At 39.9% G+C, this 26,898-nt stretch overlaps 1 protein-coding gene across 2 annotated transcripts in view; it reads right to left on the reverse strand.

The window, feature by feature from the left end:
• The window catches only part of PDE4B (phosphodiesterase 4B), a 600,461-nt gene extending 576,138 nt beyond the window's left edge, over positions 1 to 24,323 (reverse strand). The window contains exon 1 of one of the 2 annotated variants that reach the window (XM_033407540.2): positions 24,199 to 24,323. The gene's annotated coding sequence lies outside the window, so the exon portion shown is untranslated. Of the gene's footprint in view, positions 1 to 23,550; positions 23,666 to 24,198 lie in introns of those variants that run through there. The other variant, XM_049698244.1, reaches the window with a different exon arrangement.
• Between the last annotated feature and the right edge of the window lie 2,575 nt (positions 24,324 to 26,898).

The raw sequence follows: 26,898 nt of genomic DNA on the forward strand, positions 1-26,898 counted from the left end.
TACTGAAGCCCGCGCACCTACAGACCATGCTCCCCAACAAGAGAAGCCACCACAATGAGAAGCCCTCGCACCACAAAGAAGAGTAGCCCCCACTCACCACAACTAGAGAAAGCCCGCGTGCAGCAACGAAGACCCAACGCAGCCATAAATAAATAAATAAATTTCTTTTAATGTTTTAAAAAAATAGTTAATTTTAAAAAATATTTCCAAAGTGTGCCAAAAGATGAAAAAAATTGAGAGGCATTGCAAGCACAAAAAAACCCTCAAGAGTCTAAAAACAATGAATTTGCATCATGGCATTTTACTGTCTGGGGAATTCAATGTCACCAACCTATAGCTAAAACCTAAATGGTTATGGCCAATTACACTCGGAAGGGACTTGTTAAAGTTGGTTTACGGCGGGGGGAGCAGCAGAAGGTGAGAAATGGTAGCTCTGAGCAGTCGGTGCAGCTCAGGCATGGCGGGGCTTGGAGTGTCCTCACCAAAGGAAGGAGTCCAGTGGAGAAACTAAATCCAGTCAGGAACTAACTGGAGGACCTGGGAATCTAGAAAAGGAATCCTCAGAGCAGAAGCTGAAAGCCAGGAGCAGAACCCAAAAATGAGTCAGAGGAAATGTAAAAGGTCAGACCTTGGGGAAGGAAGCAAGAGATGCCAAATCAGCAGAAGGCTGTGGGCTGAGATCAGGGATGAGTCAAGTCAGCTGTTCTTGAGGTCAAAAGAGGGCTCTCCTTTGAGCCACCAAGAGGGTTAATCATTCTTTACTGAAATGAAATGAACTAAACTTAATTCTTTGTCAAAACCTAAATAATTCAGTACATTATTTTAGTCTGTGTAATGATGCTATGTTTTTGGGTTTTACTATGTTTCTCCCCTACTTTCCTCATTTCTCTTCTGAATGCTTTTCTATTTTATGTAATTTTTATTTAATGTTAATGCAAAAGCAACTTTCAAGTTGTTCCACATAAACAAAAGAAAATAGTTTTTAACTTGATTGAAATTAAGTATATGTAATGATCTCATATTATAAAGGGAAAATCCAAAACATTTTTTATCATTAATATTATGATTATTTGTATTACTAGCAGCTACCATTTACTAAATTTTTTGTAACCTCATGTCATGTACTGTGCTAGGTGACATTTATTCCTCACAATATCTACAGGAGGAATTATTAGTCCCAAAACAGACAAGGAAACCAAAGCTAAAAGAGGTCAAAAACTTTTCCCTGGATCCTAGAACTAATAGATGGCAGGAATGAGATTTAAATTTGTGACGTGTCTGATTCCAAACCCTGTGTTCTTCATTACCGCACTAAGCTAAATTTTGTTTAAAAGATTCTTGTTTAAATATGACCCACATAAAACGGGCCATTTGTTTAATGAACAGCTGTCAAAGCACTGCGATATTAAGTACTTTTCCAGGCACCCCTGGGGCAAAAGAAAAATCCGATACAGCCCAAGCCTTCTAGAACTCTGAAGTTAAGTTTGAAGGCAGAATCCATGAAATAAGGTGAAAATTAGACCAATGTGACATGTAAGCCTTGAGTTTGAGTCCTAGAGATGCCCCTGCCCAGCAATGTGACCCTGAGCAAGTTATTCCTTCTGTGTGAAACTGAGATCATAAGGGTGTGAGCTTCACAGGCGCCTCTGAGGATAAGATGGGAAAATACGGACCAGTGGTTCTCAACCTCAGCTGGTTTCTCCCCACCAAAGGATATTTGGCAATGTCTGGAGGCATTTTTAGTTGTCACAACTGGAAAGAAAGGTAGGAGTGCTATTGCAAGAGGCCAGGGATGCTGCTAAACACCTTACAATGCACAGGACAGGCCACTCCTCCCCAACAACAAGGAATCAGCTGGCCCTAAATGTCAATAGTGAGGAGGTTAAGAAACCCTAATGCAGAAAAAGCACATAGCAGAGTGCTAATGGTATGTAGTACCTTCATACTAGCTCTTATTGCATTTACATAAAAAGATGGCACTGTATGTACTTGAGCAGCAAAATAATACTAATAATTTTAAAATAATGGTGAAAAAGGAATAATCATTTTAAAACATAACTTTTAAAGACAAAGACTTCACACAGCAATGTAGTAGGTAAGAGCATAGGCTTTGGAATCAGATGGACCTACCCTTGAATACCAGGTCTGTGTGATGCTGAACAAATTACTCAGACTTTGAACCTCTTGGTTTCTTCATCTTTCTAATGAAAATAAATGTATCTACTTCTCTTTGTTTTGGTGATGATTAAATGAGATAATTTATGTACCTGGAACATAATAAAACTCTCAATAAGTATTTTTAATATATTGAGTCTTATGCAGGGCCTAGAAAAAGTACTTTGGATTAGTGAAAGGAAAAATAAATCATTTATTTCTATATAAACTTAAGCAAGGTACTTAATCTAGTAGAGACTTATGGTTTGTATCTTCAAAATGTGTATAAAATACCTCTATTGCAAAGTTACACTAAGAATTAAATGAATCAGCATTTTAAAGCACTGAGTAAGGTGCCTGGCATATGGGGGGGGGGCAGTATTCGATAGATATTAGTTACCTTCTCCCCAAAGAGTTAAAAAAAAGTTTTTATAAAGGTACCAAGGTTGAAACAAATAATAAAAATTGCCTTTGCTAGAGCAGAAAGTCTGGCCTGAGAAGGACAGGGAATACTCCATAATTTACAAACAGTCCACCTTGGAGAAGCCCTCTGCATTTGAAAGGGAAGTTACACATACACCGTATCTCCTTCACACCACTCTTCAGCTTTCAACAAGCATCCTTCTTCTGGCCTAGGAATGCCACTGTGACTTACCTAGGCCCAAAGAGAGCACAGCCCTTGGCTGCACTTACTGGAAGAACAGAAATTGAATTCTTCAACTACAAATGTAACTGCATTTTATGAGAACCAAGAAGATCCACAGCAATAACTCTTCATAAATGAGCTAAGCACAACGCACGATTGATTAGAAGACATCTGCCATTCTACCTCTAAAAAATAATCATTAATGAGGCTTTACGACCATCTCTGAAAATCACTGTTTGTCAGGCAGTAATACCAGAGATGAAATTACCTATTCAGTTACTGACTGCCAAGGCAGACTATATCTAAGAGTATAATAAATGCTATTTCAGAAAACACAGTTTAAATTTCAATGAAAATAAGAAAATAATCATAAACCATCCAATTCTAAGCTATTAACGTTAAGGCCTTTTTAAATATCCTGTACCATTGTGCTTAAGATAATTTCCCAATCAAATGAAGACAATGTTTAGATCTCATTTACTCTAGTATTTCAAGTATGAAAGATGTGTCCATATACAAATGAAATAAAAAACATAACACATATAACTCTGCCAGTCTAAATGGCTTAATGAGTGCATTTTCCATTTGAAATTACACATTAGCTGCCATTTGGCAAAGTTGATGATCTTATGGTAAGTCTATATGATTCTCTGACGCAGTTTCTGAATTCATTTTGCCTTTTTATACACCCAATATCTACCCACCTACCACATGACACGTTCAAAACCAATTTTACTTTCTGTTACAACCTATACATATTCTAAATGCCTCACCTGTCTGTCAAAAATGAACTACTTCCTACTTTCCTTTCTGGGAAATAGAGAATAACAACAACCCTGCACTGGACGCATTCACATGATTCTATGTCATTCTGAACATAAATCAGCCACATGGAAAAGGTTCTAGGTCCAGTGGTTAAGATTCCCCGCTTCCGGGGCTTCCCTGGTGGCGCAATGGTTGAGAGTCCGCCTGCCGATGCAGGGGACACGGTTCGTGCCCCGGTCCGGGAGGATCCCATATGCCGCGGAGCGGCTGGGCCTGTGAGCCATGGCCGCTGAGCCTGCGCGTCCAGAGCCTGTGCTCCGCAACGGGAGAGGCCACAACAGTGAGAGGCCCACGTAGCGCAAAAAAAAAAAAGATTCCCCACTTCCACTGTACAGGGGACAGGTTCAATCGCTGGTCGGGGAACTAAGATCCCATATGCCATGCATCATGGCCAAAAAATAAAATTAAAGAAAAGAAAACAAAAGGAAAGGTTCTAGCCTTTATCAACTGTAAGATACATGTAGAAACCAGGAATACAACCTTTTGTATTGCCTGCATCCATTTCCAATGCGATCTAATGCTATTAACTTTCCAAAATCATGACATTTGTCAGGTCTTACCATACTAGGACTCCAAAAATCTTATAAGTCCCCCTCTGCCCTTAAGATAAATAACATACTCCATAGACTCACATTCAAGGCACACTCAAGTTTACAATGTGACCTCATTTCACCTTTCAAACACATCCTCCCTTCCTTTCCTATGTGGACAATTGTCTAGAGTTAAACTTCCCTCACTCTGCGTTATATTGTCTGCTTTCAAACGCTTGTGCTCTTCACCTACTTGGTAGACCCTCCCTTTACTCTGTATTGACTCAAAGCCCCACTTACACCTCCCCTACTTATTGCCCCAAGGCCACTCAGTCTGTGGGATCAGTGAGGATAATACAGTCTGGAGGTTGCAGTTACGTCCTCAAAGACACCACAGGCAAAGTAACAAAACCTATGGTATCTGGAAGGCATCCAGCACTTAGGGAAGTCAATGAAAAGGATCCCTGTGAAGGTTGCAGGGTTTAAACCACAGAGTTCCCCAGACCTTCCAAGTCTCCGAAGCAGTAATTACCCATTCCCTGCCAGATACCTTCTACTGACAACAACCCAAAAGCCACTCCAGCTGCCCTGCTCCAACCACCTGCTTAAGCAGCCTCCTACTCTTTCACAGGACACCATGGCACATAAGAACGTTCTTCAGGCTCCCTAGTAATCAAAGAAAACAAACTGAAAACAGCAAGGAGATCATTTTTTTCTCCTCACATTAACAGAAGACTGACAAAACTCAGCATTATTGGGATCTGGGGAAATGATCATGTTGATGGACAGTTGTGAAAATGTAAATTGGTGTAACCTAGTCTGAAAGGCAATTTGGTGGCAAAAAGCCTTTAAAATGTGTATAGCCTTTAACTCAGCAAGCTACAAACATTTGTATTAGGATGTTTATCAAAGCATTGTTTAATTGCAAAAATTACAATGGAAGCAATTTAGTGATCAACAATAAAGAAAGGATTAAATAAAGCACCATGCATTTATTCAACAAAATACTATGCAGCCATTCATAAAGATGCAGGAAATCTATATTTTTCATTCAATTTTGGGTGAATAGATCCAGTTATACTATAGCATATACACTATGATTGTGAATCTATACAGAGCGACAGCTGGAAAAATGTTTTCCACTGCTTTTAGGCATGGTTCCCTGATGCACCTGTAAAAGGATGCCTGAACCATAAATGTGGTACTTCTTTTGTATTGATCACCTCCAAGTTCAGGTGCGTCTTCTGGCACATGTGCTGCTTTTAGAGGTCAAGGACCCCCAGGATCTTTACCATTTCATCTTGAGAAAATTCAAGTTCTTCTTCCTTACAATTAAGGCACACAGTAGGAGAGTGTCTGTCTATCTATACTAAAATGTCATTTATAACAACACGTAAGATGTGAAAACTGAATTTTAAAAGATAAGACATTTCTAGAGGATTCGCCCATCTGGTTCAACATCTAAATATCATGCACATTTTCCACATTATTATAGCCCTCAAATCAGATACATCTCACAATCGGTAGTATCTTACAATTGTTCTCAGAGAGGCAGCAGTAATGAGCTAGTTGTCATGACCTGCACATTTATGAAAACCTGCAGAATGAGTGTTAGTCTGGTTGCAAGAAAACCCAAGAGACAATAATGGAACACTGTTTTAACATCTAGAAACCATATGCTTGTGAGGAAGCAAAAGGAAGAGTGGAGAATCAAGCATTTTTAACAACATTCTTGTAGAAGGAATCACAAAGCAAGCTCACTCTACATGATTGCTAAGCATCTTTTCAGGACCAGCGCTATTCCTGGCACACAAAGTGATAGTGCATGAATGGGCACAGAAATGCATGACTAGGAATTCAAAAGGGATTCAGAAGAGATGAATTCTGAATATGAATAAGTTTTTAGAATAACTTATCCAATTTATTTTAGTGCATGTTCTTTTTTATGCACCCACAGGAGAAATATATGATACATTTTATATTTAATTAAGTTTAAACATATGCTTTGAATCAGAATAAAATTAACATTCTAAGCGATAACAAAACATTTCTATAGTTTAATTGAAAGTATGTTTTTCTTAGTGATACATAAAATAATGGTGTATCTTACAACAGAAAGCATATTAGATTAATTGAAATATAGGAATAGAAGTTCTAGAAAGAGGGAACCAAGAAAACCAAATGAAAGAATTTACATTATTTCATGGAACCTAAGATTCTTTGATGCTGGCCCTTTTCTTATCATACAAGAAAGTGTCAACAGAATGTTTTTTTACACAGCCATGTCATGACTGCCACCTGGCTGATGGCTATTATAAGACACCATCAATTTAATATGCATCCTGATTTGAGATGTTAAATTGCAGGGGGAAGTTGACTTTACAACTGATCAAATCAGAAATGCAAGAAAAATATCGGAACTGAAAGGCATACGTCCAAAAGGAAAAGATCCATTCCTTCCCCCACACAATCAATTAAAAATGACATACACCCAGGCACATCATCTTGAAATTTCAAAATTCCAAAGATAATAAGATGATGCTAAAAGCTTCAAATTGGGGAAAAAAATGTTCAAGATTCAGAATAGCATCAGACTTCTCTATAGCTAAAAATGGCAGCAAGAAGACAATGAAATACTCCATCAAAATGCTGAGGGAAAATGACCTCCAACAAGAATCCTACAACCAGAAAAACTATCCATCAGGTGTAAAACAGAATAAAAATATTCTCAGATATAAAACGTCTCAAAAACTTCACCTCAACATATCCTTTCTTAGGAAGATACTGGAGGATGCGCTTCATTCATTGAAACAAGAGACTAAATTAAGGAAAAGCAAAAGATATGGAAATCAGGAAACAAGGGATCCAACATAAGAAAGAGGTAAAGAAATCTGCAGAATGATTGCACTGCAGATACTATTAGCTCTCCACCAAAACCCATTCCCTCTTCTCTGGACACACAGTTAGACATTATCTCAGCCACCCTTGAAATTAGACTTGGCCACAAGACTGAGTTCTAGACAATGATATCCAAGTGAGAGGAGTGTGAGCCACTCCCAGGACTATGTCCATGCCTGACTGAACGGAGTTGACCATGACAACTGTGGAATCCATGTACTGAAAATAGTAGTACCTCTAACCAGGGTCCCTGAGTGACCGCAGGAAACAGAGCAGCACCCCACCCTATTCACCTAGAAGAGCTCAGTAGTTTTACATGAGTGAGAAGTGTACTTCTGTTGTGTTTGAACCATTATCCATTTGTGGACTACTTGTTCCCTCAGCCTAAGATTACCGTAACTAATTTAGATGTAAAAGGAAGATTCCAAAATGACAACAATGAGCAAATGTATGAACAGCTTGAGGATGCATGTGGCCAAGAAAAAGACGAATGTATAGGTTGTCTGATTAAACTAAATATATTAAGAAGAGATTTACAATTTAGATGGAAATTTTGACGGTAAAATAGTGAGACTTCGAAAACTGAGCAAAATAAAATAATTAAAACAGTCATAAAATATGGGGAAAATATTGGGTTGGCCGAAAGGTTCGTTTGGGTGTTTCTGAAAGATGTTACAGAAACACCCGAACGAACCTTTCGGCTAACCCAATAAAAACATTTATAAGAAAGGAAATGTAATCATATCATAATACGCCAAAGGATTCAGCTGTGAGTGATAGTTACAGTCAGAGCAATTTAAAAATTAAATTGAGGAAGCAAAGTAGGTGAACGTATGTGTGTCATCTTCCATAGCAGGAAATAACTACATAGAGAAGAAAACTAAAAAAAAACAAGAAATAGCATCATAAGCATCTTGTTTTCACAAAACGGAGGCAAACATGAAAAAACAGTAAACTATTTGAAGGTAATCCCTCTAGGAAGTAAGAATCAGAGATGCAAAAGGGTACAACAGGGCAATGGGAACCACTGCTTTCGATGACATATCAAACTGTAAACCTGCAATTTGATAAATGTGCCAACATGTATTACATTCTTGATTGAACAAAAATACCAAATTTGTTTGCTTTAGGCTGAATTATAACTTCTCCAAAAGGTAACACTACTTTTCTCATGTTAATTGGAAGCTCTAATTGGCAGCTTTATATGCTGCTGATTACTTTTAAAAGATATAATTATGGAAATAATTTGATAGATAAAATATTTCAAAACAAGGGAGTCAGAGGGGGGGAAATAAAAATGGCTGTGAAACTAACCAGGCCTAATCCTTTCATCTTCTAGATAAGAACACTGCAACTCTTCTGGGAATCTGCTACCGTCTTCCACAAAAGTAAAGCTTTTAAAGTGCAGTGGAAGAAGAGCCTTCATTTGAAAAATGGAGCTAGACCTCGAGTGTTTGGCAGCCACATCTCCTCAATTTCCACCATAATCTCCTCTGCTATTACCACACTGGTTTGGGCTGGGGGCACTCTTCCCACCTATAGCTATTGCCGGATTGGATATTCCCCTTAATTTTCATAAAACAGGTAAGACAATTAAACAAGACTTTCTACAGATTTGGAAGATAGATAGATAGATAGATAGATAGATAGATAGATAGATAGATGATAGATAGATAAAAAATAATCTGGATAATCTTTACAAAGTAGGACATGCTTTCCTTAACCTGCAAACTTTGTTCCATTTTAGCTACTGTCTGTTTAGTATATACCACCAATGAGCCCAAAATGAAACACTTACCTTCCACAAATCACCCAAATGAATAAGACACAGAAAAAAGCAAAGCTTCCTTCCTCATACCCATTTCCAGACCAGCTTTCACAGGCCAGTTTCACGACTGAACACACATCCCAAAAGACTGACATGAAAGAGGGCCAGCATTCTTCCCACAGAAATATGACTTTCTCCTGTGACCTCAATTGGTCAACTTTAGCAACTTAAGTCTAGAATGGCGGAAGAGGAGAAGGATATGGCCTGAAGGTGTTTCTTCACAAAGAGCAATTGAAAATCTTTCCCAGTTACAAAGATAAATCAGTAGCAAACCTGAGACAGGAACCTTACTCCCTGGCTCAAAGTCAAGGGTTCTTATCACCATACAATTCAATTCATCTTTACTGCGGATCAGCACATAAAAAGCATGGCAGTTAAGTTGGAAATAAGGAAAAAACTGCCTTTCTCAAATTTTCTTTCAAGGAAAAAATCTTGTGGCCAAGGAGATGACAAAAACCTTTACTGAAGATATTACAAAAACCTTTTTTGAAGATTTTTATGAGTCAGGGAGAGCCTCATTGTTTTCAAGAGAGAGCCATTGAAAGTTGCATTCTAGGTTGTAACCAATATTCACATTTCAATCACAGTTTTCCCATTTCTTCAACCATTTAAGAGAACCAAAGACCTTTTATATCTGGACAACACTTATTACTATATTGCATTATTCAATAAACCCCTCTCTTTGAAACTCTTTCTATATATTCTCTTCCCCTCACAATGATGTTTACCTTTGATATTTCAATGCAAGAATGTAAGAGTGTGTTGCTATATTGCTCTTCATTGAAAAAAACAGACACTAAAGACGGCACTCAAAATTCCTGGTTATGATACTCACTTTCGGAAGTGCTCACCCATTATCTTATTTACACAGTACTGATACTATTAATAGAATTTATATAACACCTTCTTTCAGAGGAAAAAAAATGCACTTCACATCCATTATCTCATTTATCTTTGTACTCTCCCTCTGAAGTGTAGTGAGAACAGTTGCCTCACCCTGTTTTAATGGAAAAAAACTTAACCAGAAAAGATCTATTATCCTTGATGTGGATAAACAGCTTCTAAGTAGAGTGCCTACATCAATTAGAGAATAAACCCTCAGTTACAGAATATTTCTGTCAATACCCTGAATGAGAGTAGCAAAGTAGAAATATTGGAATTCAGCCAATTTTATTCTTTTTAAGATAAATATCTGTTCTTGGATATTATTCATATATGTCATTAAAAATTTTAGAACAACAAAATAGCCCAAAATAACTAATTGCAAATTTACACAAAAAATAAAGCACAGTAGTTCACGAATGAATAGTATATAATATTGTCATTGTCTGATTTGTCAGAATTTCACACTTACAGATGTCATTGCAGAAGGAAATTATGACCTTTTCCACCCACCATTAGCTTAATACTAATTTCTATTAATATATACTTTGAGTTTTATACGTCAGCCAGCTATCTTGACACAAAGTGACAACTTATACAAAACTTTAAAGGACTATAATGTCTAGGACTTTAAGACAAGTAATAATAACTATTTCAAAACTGTCATATTTTAAGAAATCTCCAGATTATACATTACTGATACAACACAACAAATGTTTTTAAAGCTGAAAAATATTCTTCATATGCAATGACAATGATGGTTGCTTACCCAATATCCAATCTCCCCTTCCTTCTTAATAATAATGGAATCCTGGCATTCGGGGAAGTACTGATTTAGCCAGATTAAAAAAAAATTTTTTTTAAAACCTTCTATTTCTCAGACCTCCCTGCCATTAAGGATGGGCACTGGCATACCTCTGGTCAATAAGATATTAGTGGAAGTCTACCAGATGCATCTTCCTGGGAGCTATCATTTTCCTTATTAAAAGGACTATCAGCTGATGTGTGCCTCGCCTTTTGTCCAGCCGCTTCTTCCTGCCTGTAGTACAGAAGCCATGCTTGGAGGCTCACTAACTGTCTTTCCACCAAGAGAGGGAAAGCCATACACTAACGGTGGTAGGGCCAAAAGCAAGAAGGAGCCTGAATTCTTGATTACCTCAAGGATGGTGCAGTTGCTCCTGCCTTGTACTCTCTCCCTCCAGATATCTCATGGCATGTAAAACAATAATAAACTCCTTACTTGTGATTGCCAAGGGGAAAAGATGAAGGGGAGGGATGAATTGGGAGGCTGGGACTGGCACATGCACACTAGTATATGTAAAATAGATAATCAACAAGGACCTACTGTATAGCACAGGGAACTATACTCAATACTCTGTAATAACCTGTACGGGAAAAGAATCAGAAAAAGAATGGATATATGAATATGCATAACTAAATCACTTTGCTGTACACCTGAAACTAACACAACATTGTGAATCAACTATATGCCAATATAAAATTTAAAAATTAAAAATTTTGAAAATAAATAAACTCCTTCCTTGTTACTATTACATGTCAAATTTTACTCTCAAATGAATACAATCCTGATAAAATAACAAATATATCCCAATTGAATTCTTCTTTCCTCTCATCAAATGGCTTAATGCAAAAATTAATCCCCTACACTTAGGAAAGGCAAATCCAAATGAAAAGTGGGCAGATACTCTGTCACACAATAAATTATTTTCCATCTTTTATATTCACTTACTGTGAATGGCCATCCTTCTTTAACCTTTAAAGTCCGGCTTTAAAGTATTTCTCATTCATGTGAAAGTGTGAATTCAGAAGGAAACAAACCTAGACTAAACAGCAAAGAGGGTAACCAACTCTGCTATACATTTTTGCCTATAAACCAAATGAGGAAAACATTTTTTTCCAAGACTCATTGGTATTCTCCAGCTGTATCTCCATCTTACTGAAGATTATAGATAAGTAGGAGGTGTGACTCACAGAAATAGTTTTCCTCACATAAATTTCACCCATTGAATAAAATCTGCAATATTCTCTGAGCAATACAAAATAGACACTTTTGGAGTCTTATGCTATTCTTCATGCTATGAACAATAAAATAAAAATTTTACAAATTATCCAAAATTTTCACACCCAAGATTCCTCATAATGATAATATTTATACCAGCTAGCCTAAATTTCACAGTCCAAGATCGTTAATTACAAAGATCTGTAAACACTAATTTTATCCTTCAAAAATGTAAAATGCAAAGTCATAACAATCACTTCACGTATTCAGTTGGGAATGTATTTGGCTGGGAGTAACAGAGAACCTAATAAATAGTGGAAGAAATAGTCAAGAGTTTTAATTTTTTTCTCTTGGAATAATAGACTGGAGGTAGGCAGTGCAGAGCTGATATATCCACTTTAAGATGTCATCAAAAATCTGAGTTTTATCATCCTCAGTTTGTGGTTTTATTCCTCATGCTTGCAAGATAGCTGCTCACCTCAAAGCAAAAACGTGATAAGGGTCAAGGGCAAGGGCCTTCTCCTTGAGAAATTTTGCCTTTTCAAAAATGTACGTGGGGGCTTCCCTGGTGGCGCAGTGGTTGGGAGTCCGCCTGCCGATGCAGGGGACACGGGTTCGTGCCCCGGTCCGGGAAGATCCCACATGCCGCGGAGCGGCTGGGCCCATGAGCCATGGCCGCTGAGCCTATGTGTCTGGAGCCTGTGCTCCGCAACGGGAGAGGTCACAACAGTGAGAGGCCCGCGTACCGCAAAAAAAAAAAAAAAAAAAAAAAATGTACGTGGTCCCCAGAAATCTCCATCTAATCTTTGTAATGTGGGCCAATCCGAGATTCGAGGGAGACTGGGAAGTTGAATAATTTCCTTTCCATCTTGTATAGCAGAGCAAGATGAAAGAGAAAGAGGGTGAACGGATGCTAAAGGAGCGATCCACAATATCGCTACACCCCCAGACCAATTAAATCTAGAGCCATCCTCATCAGCATCCTCACTATTGTAATTATCACCATCAGCATTAAAGTGTTGTTCCCCAAATTGTGTTGTGTTGTATCCATACAGTTGGGTAGTCCTCATCCAACCATGACCTCTCTAATTATTGTAAATTTCGGACCAAATCAAGGTATTATATTATAATAACTTCAAACTAAAAATTTGATTCCCTGGAGTGCTTTCTTATGAATAATACAGTGGTCCCTCAGTTTGTGGGGATGGAAGAGGGTGGGGAAATTGGCTTCAGGACCCCCACAGATACCAAAATATGTGAATGATCATGTCCTTTATATATAATGGCATAGTACAGTGGCACTTCAGTATCCACAGACTCCACATCCACGTAGTAGGTCAGCCCTCATTCAACGGTGGGTGTGGGAAACTACGGATATTGACTATGCTTAATTACACAGGCTTATCCAAAAATTCCACTAATTTTGTGTCAAATAATACCTTTTAATCTAAAGTTTCACCAAATCGTAATGCTAGAAAGAATCTTAGAAATTATCATAATTCAAAGTCTTAATTATACCCTGAGCCTTACCCAGGGGATGTCATTTACCCACTTAGTTGCAAAGCAGAACAGAAACTCAGGGCTTCTTATTCCAAGTCCTCATTTATGCAGTTATTAAAGAGCAACCCTAAAAACAAACCCCCTTTCACTCTTTTAAAAGATGTAAAATCACTAGGAAGAAAAACCTGTCATTCTATTATTTGTTTCCCTACAACCGCCTCATTTTTCTGCATTGAGTTTTTCACCATAGTATACATCATGGCACTGCAAGTCATTCCAGGGTCTTAGTTACAGAGAAGTACAGAGTAGCTTCCTTTAAGGATATATAGGTAGCTTCCTAAAAGTAATTTCAACTACTCTAACAAATACTTCCTGATCTCTGAATTTAGAGACATGTATCATTCTGTGTTCTTAAATTATTATGATCCATAATATAGAAAAACCATGGATGTCATTTTCTTCTTACTCTCAAAAAGTCCCCAGTCAGTCAATACATCAAATGCCACTCTATGCTTTCTTCTTTCAACCTATAACATTTGATATGGGTGAAATTAGGTTAAAATGACCACCAGAGCAGCCTTACTAGAGGAAGGGAGAATAGCCTCCAAGGGCAATGTTTCTCTCTATAGTGAGAGAGTGAAAGGAGACAGGAGCAGAGGAAGAATCTTTCCAAGGAATCTAGAGATCTGTGTATGTGTGTGTATGGAGGAGGCGGGAGCAAGTATTGTAGGCTGAGCTGCCTGTTTTTATTTCCCACAGTCTGTTTTAACATCTGCTGGTCTTGCTATATCCTTCTCACCTACTGGCTCTCTAGAACCTGCAGGAAAACAAATTCCTCAGCACACCAGTGCATGGTGCCACAACCCACAAGCCTTTAAAGGTGAGTCTGTCTATAAAATGAGACATTTAAGTCACTTTCCCAGCAAAGACCATCCACAGATATCATCACATGGTACAAACAATACAAAAACAGAATCTAGGACTCTTCCTCAGGAGTTCATAAATCTCCAAGATTATATGCAAACTTTTGAGTTTATGTTAATTTTGCAGGATAATTGGTCCATATGTTCATCAGATTTTCAAACATACTTATTTTTTAAAGAGTACCATCATGCCATCCCAACTTATTAAAGTATTATTTTCTCTTTAGAAAAGGGTACTGAAAACATGCCTCAATATAAAATTTTAAGTCTTCTCAAAAGAAAGTGATTCTGATTTCTTAAAGAAAACATAAAATTAAGAAATGCTAAGAACTTATAATAAACAAGCCCTGCCATTATTGAATTAAAGGAAATTAAGCTCCCTATGGCCTTTCAAGGTATCAATGTTCTTAACTATAAAACAATAGGATTGAAATAGGCGATCTCTAAGTTCGCTTTCAGTTTAGAAAGGCTGTAATTCTATGAGTCAGCACTGTGGTATAAACCAGGATAGCCAAAAACAGAATCCTGTTATCTTTTCCTTAATCTACATGAAATATCAGTATGTTGCTTGTGCAAATAATGTCATTTATTTTCTCTACTGTTTAAAGCCCATCTGATATAGGACTTCTTTTAGCAATTCCCAGAGATGGCAACAGATAAAATATATTAATATTTTTCAAATGCTTTAAGGCAACTTAGAGAAAAATATTCAATACAGAAAATACAGTATACATAGATTTTTTTGTCTTATATTCCACTGGCAAGATGTGACTTAACATTAAAATATTCAATTATAGTAATATTTATTAAAGTAAATAAGATATGTACTGATTTTTTAAACTGAGGTTATACTGTGTCTCTAAAACAAATGCAAATTATAGGAGAACACAAGTCAAACTAGTGTTTTCTACTATATTAACAGATAACGTGGCTGAGGAGTTAAGAGTTTTTTTTAAAAAGCATATACTTCCAGTGCAGACAAGACGGCTTATACTTTCCTCCTCCCCACTTAATATAACGCTAAACCTTGAAAATAAGGAAAGAGACAACCAAAGGAGGACTCAGAACAGTGAAAAGGAGGTGGACTGGTTACTGGCCTTGGACTACAGGAACAACAGAGCAGAAGGTACCTTATGACCCCCTACCCAATAGCAGGTTATGCAGGTCCAGGGTCTCCCAACCCCCCGAATCTAGCAGTAGGTGATACAGGTGAGCTTACATTCCTCCCTTGTGTCTAACTGCGATCCAGCCAACAACACCAGATGGCCTCTCAGCACTGGCAGGGGGATTCCTGCCATAACAAGCTCCAGGCCCGGGAGTGCTCCTTATTCCTGCAGGCTGAAAAATCCCTTCCCTCACCTACAGGCATCAGGGGGACTGGCCTTGGCAGGCCCCTTCTGCCCCCTTCAGGGGCATCAGCAGGGTCCAGTGGGAGCTCCAGAAGCACCAGTCAAGCCAGGCAGACCGAAGCAGCACCATAAAGCTTCTGCAAAGTAAATTGTCATTGGAACCACAGCCCACAAAGTAATCCTGGACATGTGTACTAAACCTACACAGGGTGACTGTCTGCTAAAGTATAAGATTTCAATAGGACCCAGACCCTTTTAACATGGTAGCCAAAATACCCAAGACATGATCACAACTGGAATGAGAAAAGACAATCAACTAAAACCAACACTGAAGTGAATCAGATGTTAGAATTTGGAATTATTTAGTAAGAATTTTAGAGCAGCCATTATAAAAGTGCTTCGACAAGCAAATTCAAATTCTCTGGAAAAAAAAAAAAGAATGGAAAATTTCCACGAAGATGCATACGTTCTAATAAGTTCTAATTGCCAAATGGCAATTATAGAACTAAAAAATACGATTACCAAAATAAAACACTCACTGGATGGGTTCAATAGTGGAGATGACAGAGGATAGAATCAGTGAACTTCAGAATAGATCAATAGAGTTTATCCAATCTGAACAACAGAGAGAAACTAGACAAAAAAAAAAAGAAGGAGGAGGAGAAGGAAAAGGAGAAGAAGAACAAGAAGAACAGAGCCTCAGGGTCCTGTGGGACAGTAACAAAAGATCCAGTACTCATATCATCACTTCCCAGAATGACATGAGAAAGACAGTAGAGCTGAAGAGTATTTGAAGAAATAATGAAATAATGCTAGGAAAAATTTGGTGCAAGACACAAACCTATAGATTTAAGAAGCTGATCAAATCTCAAACAGAATAAACCCAAAGAAATCTATACCAATACACAACATCACTAAGCTTCTAAAAAACTAAAGACAATGAAAGTATCTTAAACTAGCCCGAGAGAAATGGCACATTGCCTTTAGCAGAGCATCAATTCAAATGACAACAATTTTCTCGTCAGAAACCACAGGGGCCTAAAGGAAGTGGCACATTTTTCAAGTGCTGAGAGAAAAGAACTGTCAACCACAAATTCTTTCCCAATATGAGTTGTTTAAATAATATTCAATGAGTGAAATGAAAAACATAACACTGTCTTACACTCTGAACAACAGCATTTAAATAGAACCAAGAGAAGAGACCTAAATACATATAGTAATAGCCAGAGCAACCACTGAGAAAACTGTACAAAGAGATACACTCAAAAACACTATAAATAAATCAAAATGGAATCCTATAAAATGTTCAAATAACTCACAGGAAGAGAAGAAAAGAGAAATAAAGGAACAAGAAACAGAGGAAACAAAGAGAAAACATAATAAAATGGCAGACTTAAACGCTAACATAATGCAGAGAAATTGGATCGCTCATACATTGCTGGTCGGAATGTAAAGATACAGCCCCCCCCGGAAAATGGTTTGGCAGTTTCTTATAAAACTAAACATGCAATTATCATAGGACCCAACAATCACACCCATGGGCATTTATCCCAGAGAAGTGAAAACTTATATCCACACAAACACCTGTACACACGTGTGCATACCAGCTTTAATCATAATAGCCAAAAACTGGAAACAACCCAAAAGTCCTTCAATGCCTAAACAAGCTGGGGTACACCCATACAATGGGACCGTACTCAGCAATAGAAATGAACAAACTATTGACACATATGACATCTTGGATGATTCTCTGGGGAATTATGGTGAGTGGAGGACAAAAACAACCTCAAAGATTATATAACCTATGATTCCCTTTATATAACACTTTGGAAATGAAAAATTTATAGTGATAAAGAGCAGATTAGTGGTTGTCAGAGGTTAGGAATGGGACAGGTAGTGCGAGGGAGGCGTAGTTATAAAAAGGGCAGCACCAGGGCTCCTTGTGGTGATGGAGCTATTCTGTTATCTTGACTGTGGTGGTGAATACAGGAACCTACATATGTGATAAAATTGCATAGAACTAAACACTTACACAAATAAGTGTAAAACTGGTAAATCCGAATAAGAGCTGCGGATTATATCGTGTCAGTCTCCTGGTTGTGATATTGTGTTATACTTTTCCAAGATGTTACTCTTCGGGAACACTGAATGAAGGGTACACAGGATCTCTCTGTACTATTTCTCACAACTGCATGTAAATCTACAATTGTCTCAAAATAAAAAATTTAATTAGAAAGAATACTGGGTGAAAGTTGTGGGGAAGCTGGTCTTTCACATAGTCTCAAAGTATCACTGTACAGAGTCTATATTAACCTCAAAGGAAAAAAAAGGATCAATTTGGTAGCGACCATCTTTCAAGTGCTCTGACTTAGTCACCAGTAATGGGACAAACAGACTCTCCTGTTGTGATACAATAGGAAGCACATATCACCAATTTAGGAGTATTCTTGCTGAAAATATTTAACCTGAACCTAACCAAGTGAGTAAGCCATTAGACAAATCCATAGTTAGAGACACTCTGTAAGTCAACTGACCTGGACTCAACATAAATATTAATGTCACAAAAAGAAAAAATAGACAAGGGGACTAGCATAAATTAAGCTTTTAAAAATAATGTGAGGATAGTATAAAAAAAAGAAAATAACTGAAAAGAGTTGATTCTCAGAGTGTTATATAGTCACAGAAAGACGTCTTATGCCACCAGCAAGGCAGACTGAGCTCATGTGAACCAAATTCCCTTCCGCTACAAACACATATATACTTAGATTTTTAAAAGACCGGAAAAATTGAAATGGGTTAAAGTGTTAAGCCTGAAGAAAAAAAAAAGAAAGGTAATCTGTAGCTGTCAGAACAGAAAGGAAACAGATATGGTAATAGCAGGCACAGAAATCGGTAATACAGCAACCCAAAATTATACACAACTTAGATGCAGGCACAAATGCCAAGAGGCTGGAGATTTCACATGTGTTTAGGGACAGGAAACTTAGTTTGGGACCCATGAAAAGAAGGAGCTGAGACCTCTGCCTAAGAACCCTGAAAGAATTGACCATTTAGTTTAAGAAGGATTAGAAGTTTGGCCTGGAAGCAGCAAGAAGGTTTGTCTCTTCCTGGGGCTCTGGATAGAAGGAAAAGAAAAAGGATTCTTTGAATTAAATCCCTAAACAACCTCCCCCCACACAGTTTGAATTTACATCACCTGCATGGTATAGGAATCTCAAGCCAAGAAATTAATGAAAAAGCCAATTCTACGGATGATCTAGACTTAACGTGGTGATCATTTCACAATACATACAAATAGCAAATCGTTATGCTGTACACCTGAAACTAATAAAATGTCAATTATATTACATGGCAATTATACCTTAATAATTTTTTAAATCTGATAGATCCTAGACCAGCAAAATCCCTAGGTTAATCTACAGAAGCAAACACAGTATCACTCTACAGGGAAACTTGCAAAAACTAGGAAGAATATGGCTATCACAGGGAAAAACCAAAAGCAGAAACCCAGCTGAAGATGAATTCATAATCCCAATAATAAACCACATGAGGAAAGGATCCTCCTTTAAGCGGATATACAGTTCTGGAAGAACCAGTAGACCCAACCACTGGGACGAGTAACTCCCAGAAGAATTCAAGTGAGAAAACAATCTGATACTTATTATAAAATAAGTATATGTATAATTATTAAAGAGAAAATATGAATAGAATCCAAAATAAAAGGATAGAAAAACTCAGGGAAAAAACAGGAAGATATGAAAAGGCATCAAATAGCACTCCTAGAAATAAAAAAATAATTCATAGCTCAATGGAAATTTAAGCAATAGATATCAATGAAGAATTAGTTAGCTGGAAAATAGTCCTGAATAATTAACCAAATGCCTTTCTGAAATATTTCTTAATAGAAAATAATACAGAGGTAACAGACACGAGACATAAAACAGGAAGGTCCAACATATATCTAAGAATTCCAGTGGGAAAAATAGAGACAATGGGGCTTCCCTGGTGGCGCAGTGGTTGAGAGTCCGTCTGACGATGCAGGGGACACGGGTTCGTGCCCCGGTCCGGGAAGATCCCACATGCCACGGAGCAGCTGGGCTCGTGAGCCTGGCTGCTGAGCCTGTGCATCCGGAGCCTGTGCTCCGCAACGGGAGAGTCCACAACAGTGATAGGCCCGTGTACCGCAAAAAAAAAAGAGACAATGAAGGCAACATAATGTATGATGAGATATGCTATGAATTTTTAATAATTCAAGAAACAGAAGAGTCATCTGATTAAAGAAGCATAAGAAATTCCATGAAGAAAACGTAAAAATAAACCCACACCTGGGCATACCTCAGTAAAACTGCAGAACACCAAAGACAGAATAATCCCTTTTTTGTAAATTGAAGTATAGTTGATTTACAATGCTGTGTTAGTCTCAGGTGCACAGCAAAGTGATTCAGTTATATATATATATATATATATATATATATATATATATATATACACATACGTATAGTTTTTCAGATTCTTTCCCATTATAGGTTATTACAAGATATTAAATATAGTTCCCTGTGCTATACAGTAGGTCCTTGTTTACCTGTTTTCTATACAGTAGTGTGTCTCTGTTAATCCCAAACTTCTAATTTATAGAGTAATCTTAAAAGCAATGAAGGAACTACTCATCATCAACAAGAGAGACAATATCTTCAAAATGATGAGATAAATAATTGTCAAGTTAGAATCCTGCTCTCAGATAGTCTGTTATTCAAGTGTTAGGATGAAATACAGTTTCAAACAAAATACAACAGTAAAAAGATTCAGAGTTTTATCTGTATATGCTTACCAAATAGCTACATACTTCTAATAAAGAGGAATTTTAATCTAGAAGGAAAGAGAGGGATGCAAGAAGCAATAGCGAACATAGAAAACATGGGTAAATTTAAATGAGCATTGACTATGAAAACAATCAAAAAAAGGAAAAACTAAATATATAAAAAATGACATAATGGCTGTAAAAAATGTAGTAGAACTATATCACTATACAATATTATGAAACATGAAGTATGATCAGAATTATAACATTGTAGAGCCTTTTAGTATTCGAGAGGAGAGTAGATATTTTGATTAATATCATCTGTTAAGACAAAACATGAATGTTGAAAACATAAAAATACCTATTACTCAAAGTATAGAAATATATACAATATTTAAATCAATAGACCGAAAAGAGAGTAAAAGAAGTATAAGTCCACTAAAAGGAGAGAATGGTATAACAAGGAGGGACAGAAGAGGATCAAGGACATAGAAATGTCCTCCAGTGAGAAGTGACACTATATTTTAAAAGATTAAAACAGGCAAAACTAATGTGCATGAAGGAGGTGTTGCTATAGGATGGCTTCCCCAGGGCAGCCGACTCCAAGATGAAGTTGAGCATGCAATTTTATTAAGCACTGCCTTGCTATCAACATCTGAGAATGGGGAAGGAAGCAGAAATGGGCAAAGGGAGACTTGGTGCTGCAACACAAGCCCCACGGGGGTTTCCAGAGCCAGAATGGTCCTTCAGAGTTACCTGGAGCTGGACTGAGATGGCCAAGCCTTTATACTCTAACATGGATCAGCCATTGGATGTGAGCTGCCCTGGAAACTGGTGTGACCTTGGACAAAGGGGCTTTCTACAGTTCAGGCAATCCTCAAAGGGACTGGCCCTCAAAGACCGTCTGCTGATAGCACTCCCACAAGCTGGGGCAACAAGCTCTCCTTGAAGGGGGGTTTGGCACATCACAGCATCTGCCATATTACCACAAGGTGACTGCAAAACAACAGCACTCAAAGGAACCCATTTGTCCCATGATCAACATCCCCAACACTTTCTCTGAAGCCTGCTGCTCAAATTATCTTGGAAAGAGCAATGACGTTTTATGCCATAATAATAAGAGATAATTCCAAATTGCTAACCCCCAAATCCTTCTAACTCAAGACTACATCATGTACCTCTTGCTCCCTAAGCAAAGTAAGCCAAATAAGAGATTAAGAGCAACCTGGGACTCTTTATTCCTTCACAATTTTAAAGCTTCAGTTTGTAAACAACATGAAAATACCATTTCTGTGTCTAATATTTTTATCAAACACAAATCCTTACTCGGGCACAGTACTATTATTAAATACCTGTCTCTAGACAGGCAAAAGACTCCAAGATCAGAAAACCATATATGATTGATATCTCATTCCTCATATCAAAACCAGTTCTATCCAAAAGAAACAAGCATGCTTAAGTGGGTACCCTCTAGAGAAATTCAATATAATTTATCTTTGCAAAATATGTCAAGTCAGAAATAAACTAAAAAGCAGATCGACTGAGAAAAAAAATACAAGTAGACGTATTGCAAAATTGATTACCTCACAACTGTTATAAGAAATACAGAGAGACGATAGATATACAGACAGATGGCCTCAGTGTAACAATCATGCCCTCTCAACCATTCCAGTCTACTCAACAACTTTACTCATTTTTTGTAATTGGGATTCTGTCGTTGAAAAAGAACACAAACAGCCAGCAAATATGTTACTAGCCAAGTCCTACAAGTACAGGTTTGAAGAGTTGAATAGACCATTGTTATGCTGAAGACACATGTTGACATTTAGGGGATTTCTCTTGGCACATTGTAATGTAAATGAGGTACCCTCAGAGGGAAGTGCAGCTGAATTTCCTTTCACCTGAAGTGAAATCATTTACCTTATCCACCTTCATGTCGAATTCATGCACAGATAACTTCCAGACCCCTCCCTACACCTCAGGCTTAGGTAAAAACACTAGGTAAAAGTCCCCAGATTATTTTTGCTTTTATGAAAATTATTGGCATAACAACCAGCTTTTAGTAAAAGGAAGATGGGGAACGTGGGTGGTCCACTAAAAAGAAACCAGCATCTGTACTTTTTTTTTAATTTAATGTGCCTTTTATTCTTACACTGGAGCCCAGGGCTTTCAAGTAGCCAGAAACCTCTGAATTTAAAAGATGGATGTGATTCAAATAACAGTTGTATCTCATACAGATCGAAGAGACAAAATGCACAGATTTATCATTTCTGTTTAGTAATATCATATACATGTGATGTAAACATAATGTAAATGTAATGTAATTTTAGGCAGGAGCCTCAAAATATTTCTTTAAATTTATCCCAGGCATGTGTATACACATATATTTGTCTTTAAAATGAACCACACTATTTAAGAGCTATTCCTCTGTGCTCTCTTCTTCATACTTGCTTTAAAAGCCATTGACTACAGTAGGTTCAGAATATTTTGAAATACAGCACTTGGAAGGGGGGTGGCCTGTGAAAAAGGGAAGGAAGCAAAAGAGGAAGATGGAAGAGGAGGGAAAGCAGGAAGGAAGCGGGAAAAAACACTACACACACACACACTCACACACACACACACACACACACACACACACACACACACTCGTAGCTTAGAAAGGGCCAGGCCCTAAACACACCCCAGCACCCCTCCCCAAACATGAGACAACGCTTCCCAAAAGTTCCTAGCGGAGCCTTCGTTAAGCCGTGGCCTGGGTGCACCCACTTGTGCCCCAAACCCCGGGCAGGCAGGACCATCCTGGGGCCGCAGCCCTGCAAACTCTCGGGTACTTAAGGCTCCCTCACGTGCCCGCTGTCAATCACCCGGCACAGCGCGCCAACCCTTCGCCCACTCCCGGGCGAATTCTTCTGCCTTTCTCCATCCCCCCTTGGCTCTCTCCTTCCCAGGGACTTTCCAAAGAGTTCAGGGCCGAAGGCAGAGGCTGAGGAGGAGCGAGCGAAGAGTAAGGGCCGGCTGGCGGATTTACCACAAGGGGTAGGAACGTTGCGGTCAAGGAGACCATCCTGGCGCGGCCCCATATTCCCCCCGCGCTCCCTACCAGCGCCGCAGCACCCACACTCTCCATTTCGGCTTCGCTGTGTGACCGAGTAAGAGACGGGGGGAAACAAACCCGCAGCCCACGGGACAGCCCTTACCTCAGGCTACCCTCGCGGAAGCCGCCGTCGTCCTGTTCGACGCGCCGCCGCTGCACTGCCGCGGCCGCCGCGCTCTGGCCGCGCGGGCTCCGGCGGCGGCTCCGCCCGGCGCAGCTAGTCCGTGCGAGGCGAGCGAGCCCTCCGCGCTTCCCTGCGCGGGGCACAAGAGGCAGCGGGGAGATGCCGGCGAGACGCTGGCGCGCCGCTCGCGTGCAGCCCGGCCGGCGATCCACAGCCCGCAGCCACCGCGGAAGCGGGGCCGGCAGCCCCGGAAAGGCGCGCACAAACCAGGGGCGGCTGCGGAGCGCGCGCGGACCCGCCGGCGTGGAGGACCCCGCAGGGGCGACACGGACGGCCGCGAAGCGGCCCCGAGCTCCTGTCTCCTCAGCTGGCCCCCCAAACTTCCGCTCTGTACTGCCCTGCTCCGCCGGAGAGACAGCTCGCCGGCGGCACTTGGTCTGCCGCGCTGCGCTCTTCAGCCCGGCGCGGGGAATAACAATTGGATCTTATTGCACGGACTAGATGCTGTGTAGTAGGTTGTAACTGCTGCGGCGGCCACCTGTCAATCCTAAGGAGCAAGGCACACGGTCCCCAGTCGTCTGGCCTCTCCCCGATTCCCCACCCCGCTTATTTTCCTCCCCCACCTACCTCGCCGACCGCCCGCAGTACTCCACCAGCACTAGACCAAGGGAGTTTTGCAAAATAACCCTCACTCTCAGCTGGAAGCTCGCGGCATCTCCCTTCCCTCCCCGGCTGAAGGATTACGCGCAGTCCTGCATGCCTAGCCAAAGCCGGATGCCGAAAAGCCTGGTTTGAACCCCACACTCGCCGGCCCCCCCCCCCCCCCGCTCCCATTCATAATCCCAGCGGCCGTCTGCCACTACGCACCCTCCCCCCGCTGGCCGCGCTCGCCGCGATTGGCAGTCCCTGGAACGTGTCAGTCACTCGCCGTGAATACGGTGCTCGAGGCTCCGCAGCCAAGGGTGACACAAAGAGGGATGGGGAGGGAGGGCACTCAGAGCTCGGGTGCGGGGAGGCGAGGGAGTGAGTGGGGCAATTACGTGGAAGGAGCCCGAGGGAGGGTGAGAGCCCGCTGCTCTCTGGTTGCACAAAGGAGGTCCAAGAGTGGATCAGCGCAGTGCTACTGAGCCAACCGGTCAGATCACAACCGCGGAGGTGCCCCACCAAGGTACCCTGGGAGTGGGTCCCAAAACTTGGGAATTTGTGTGACCCAGCAACAGGCACCCGGGAGCCTGACTGCCCCACCTTGAAAGAACGCAGCTGCGTGGAGGCCTGCCAGCTATGGGGGTCTTGGGGGGCCGGGGGCGATGTGAGAAACACAGCCTTCCTTTTCCCCAGTTGTCCAACCCTTGCAGTCATGGAAAGAGAGAAGAAAGCTGGCAAGGAAAAGAGAAAGATAGGAATGCAGTTAACTCTGCCTACTGAGCTGCTCCAACAAGCTCGAGACCAGAAAGACCTTAATGGATAAAATTGGCTTATTTCTCAGTTTATGCCAATAAATATTAGGGCACACCCATTTGCAGTGAGCACAACATACTGTGCCAGATGCTGGAGTACAGAGATGATTAGGACACAGTTCCTAAACCCAAGGACCTCACAGCCTAGTGGGAGAAGCAACTATGAAAGCCCAGAACTGACGATACAAGTATTACACTACAGAAACACATACCAATTACATTAGTGGGAGGAATTTTCTCTAGCTGGAAGGGGAATGGGTCATGGAATTAGATCCCTTTTGAACTGTGCATTAAGGGGCAAATAGCAGTGTCCCAAAGAAGTGGCAATAACCTTCTATTATTCAGCAATTAATCCAAACCAGCTTTACATACCCACTCATTCAAAGTCACACCTGAGAGCTTATTAATGTAGATAACTAATGAACTCCTGCCCTGCACTGTTTCCCAGTTACAATTTCGGAGGAAACATTACCAAACACTAGCCCTTGGAGTGTAGAACACCTGGTCCTCCCCAGCTGAGATGCTGCCTTCTTGGACCTGTTGCTTTACATCCTATACCATCTACCTTACCTATTAGCTTGAAATTGAGCCCAAAGCCAAAAATTAATAATATGGAAGCAATGAGCATCTGGAGAGAAGCCAATAAATCCTGCAACGCGGTCATGGTTCTGACACAGTCTTTGTAAAATGATGACAATATAATCTCTTTTTCCTGAAATCCAGTGATGATTAATTAGTCAGACTCATTAAATATAAAGAGACCGTTGCCCGAACAGAGCGTGGGATGGGAACCTAAACTGTGATTCATTCTCAGAAAAAGAGAACCAGTCTGAGTGGCACGCTCCCCCTCTCTGACTATTAGAACTTTGAAAAGTATTAACGATTACTAAAGCACTCTAGGTTATTATATCGTCTTCTGAAAAATATGTCCAAAGTGTTCTTGTTGCAAAAAAAGAATTAAATGGACTTCAGTATGAAGATGATGTCATCGATTAAACTATAAGGCAGAAGAGGCACACATGGAGGGGATAAGAGGCACAGAGGTTTCCAGGGAACCCAGGAGCAGGTCTCAGGGTCAACAAAACTATAATCCTTAAAGATGAGGTAGTTGCTATGAGATGTAGGAGCCCTATTCCTTGTTTGCAAGAACTGGGGAGCACGGAGCTGTTAGCAAAGGTCTCCTGAACCAAATTTACTTCAGGGACTCAAAGGGAGTACGTTTACAGAGAAGTCATCATTACTGGAAGCAGTCTGTTTTTGAGGCAGCAATAAAAGTGAATCTGTAATGTACTGCTGCATGACAAACCACCCAAAACAATGGTTTAAGAAGCTACCAGTTATTGGCCTACAATTCAGTGAGGTGACAAATCGGGGTGGGCTCAACTGGGATGGCTGGTCTCTGCTCCATGTGGGGTCAGCAGGTCTCATGTATTTGGGCCTCAGGAGGAAAGGCTTGGACACCTGGAGACTCTTTCCAGAAAGCTAGTTCAGGCTTTTTCACATGGAGGTGAAAGAGTTCCCAGTAGCAAGAGAGAGGGCAGGTCCCAATGTTCACACCCTTTCAGAATTCTGCATGTGTCATGTTTGCTAATGTGTCATTGGCTAAAGCAAGTCATACAGCTAAGAATAGAGTCATTGTGGGAGGGCATAGATATGGAACGGTGTCATTGTTGCAGGTCTTTAATACAACAATCTACCACAGAAAGTAAGAGCTTTTTGACTGAGAGAACAGGAAAGCTACCTTGAAGCCTCCATGTCAGGAACTTTCTATAAGGACTGACCAGAAAAATATAATTCATTCAGTAGTGAGGAGTGATAAAGAAGAAACTGGCACAAAAAGGATACAAAGATACTATAAAAGGATACAAAG

Source organism: Orcinus orca, chromosome 1, assembly GCF_937001465.1.
Source record: "Orcinus orca chromosome 1, mOrcOrc1.1, whole genome shotgun sequence".
In the NCBI taxonomy this organism is placed as follows: Eukaryota; Metazoa; Chordata; class Mammalia; order Artiodactyla; family Delphinidae; genus Orcinus; species Orcinus orca.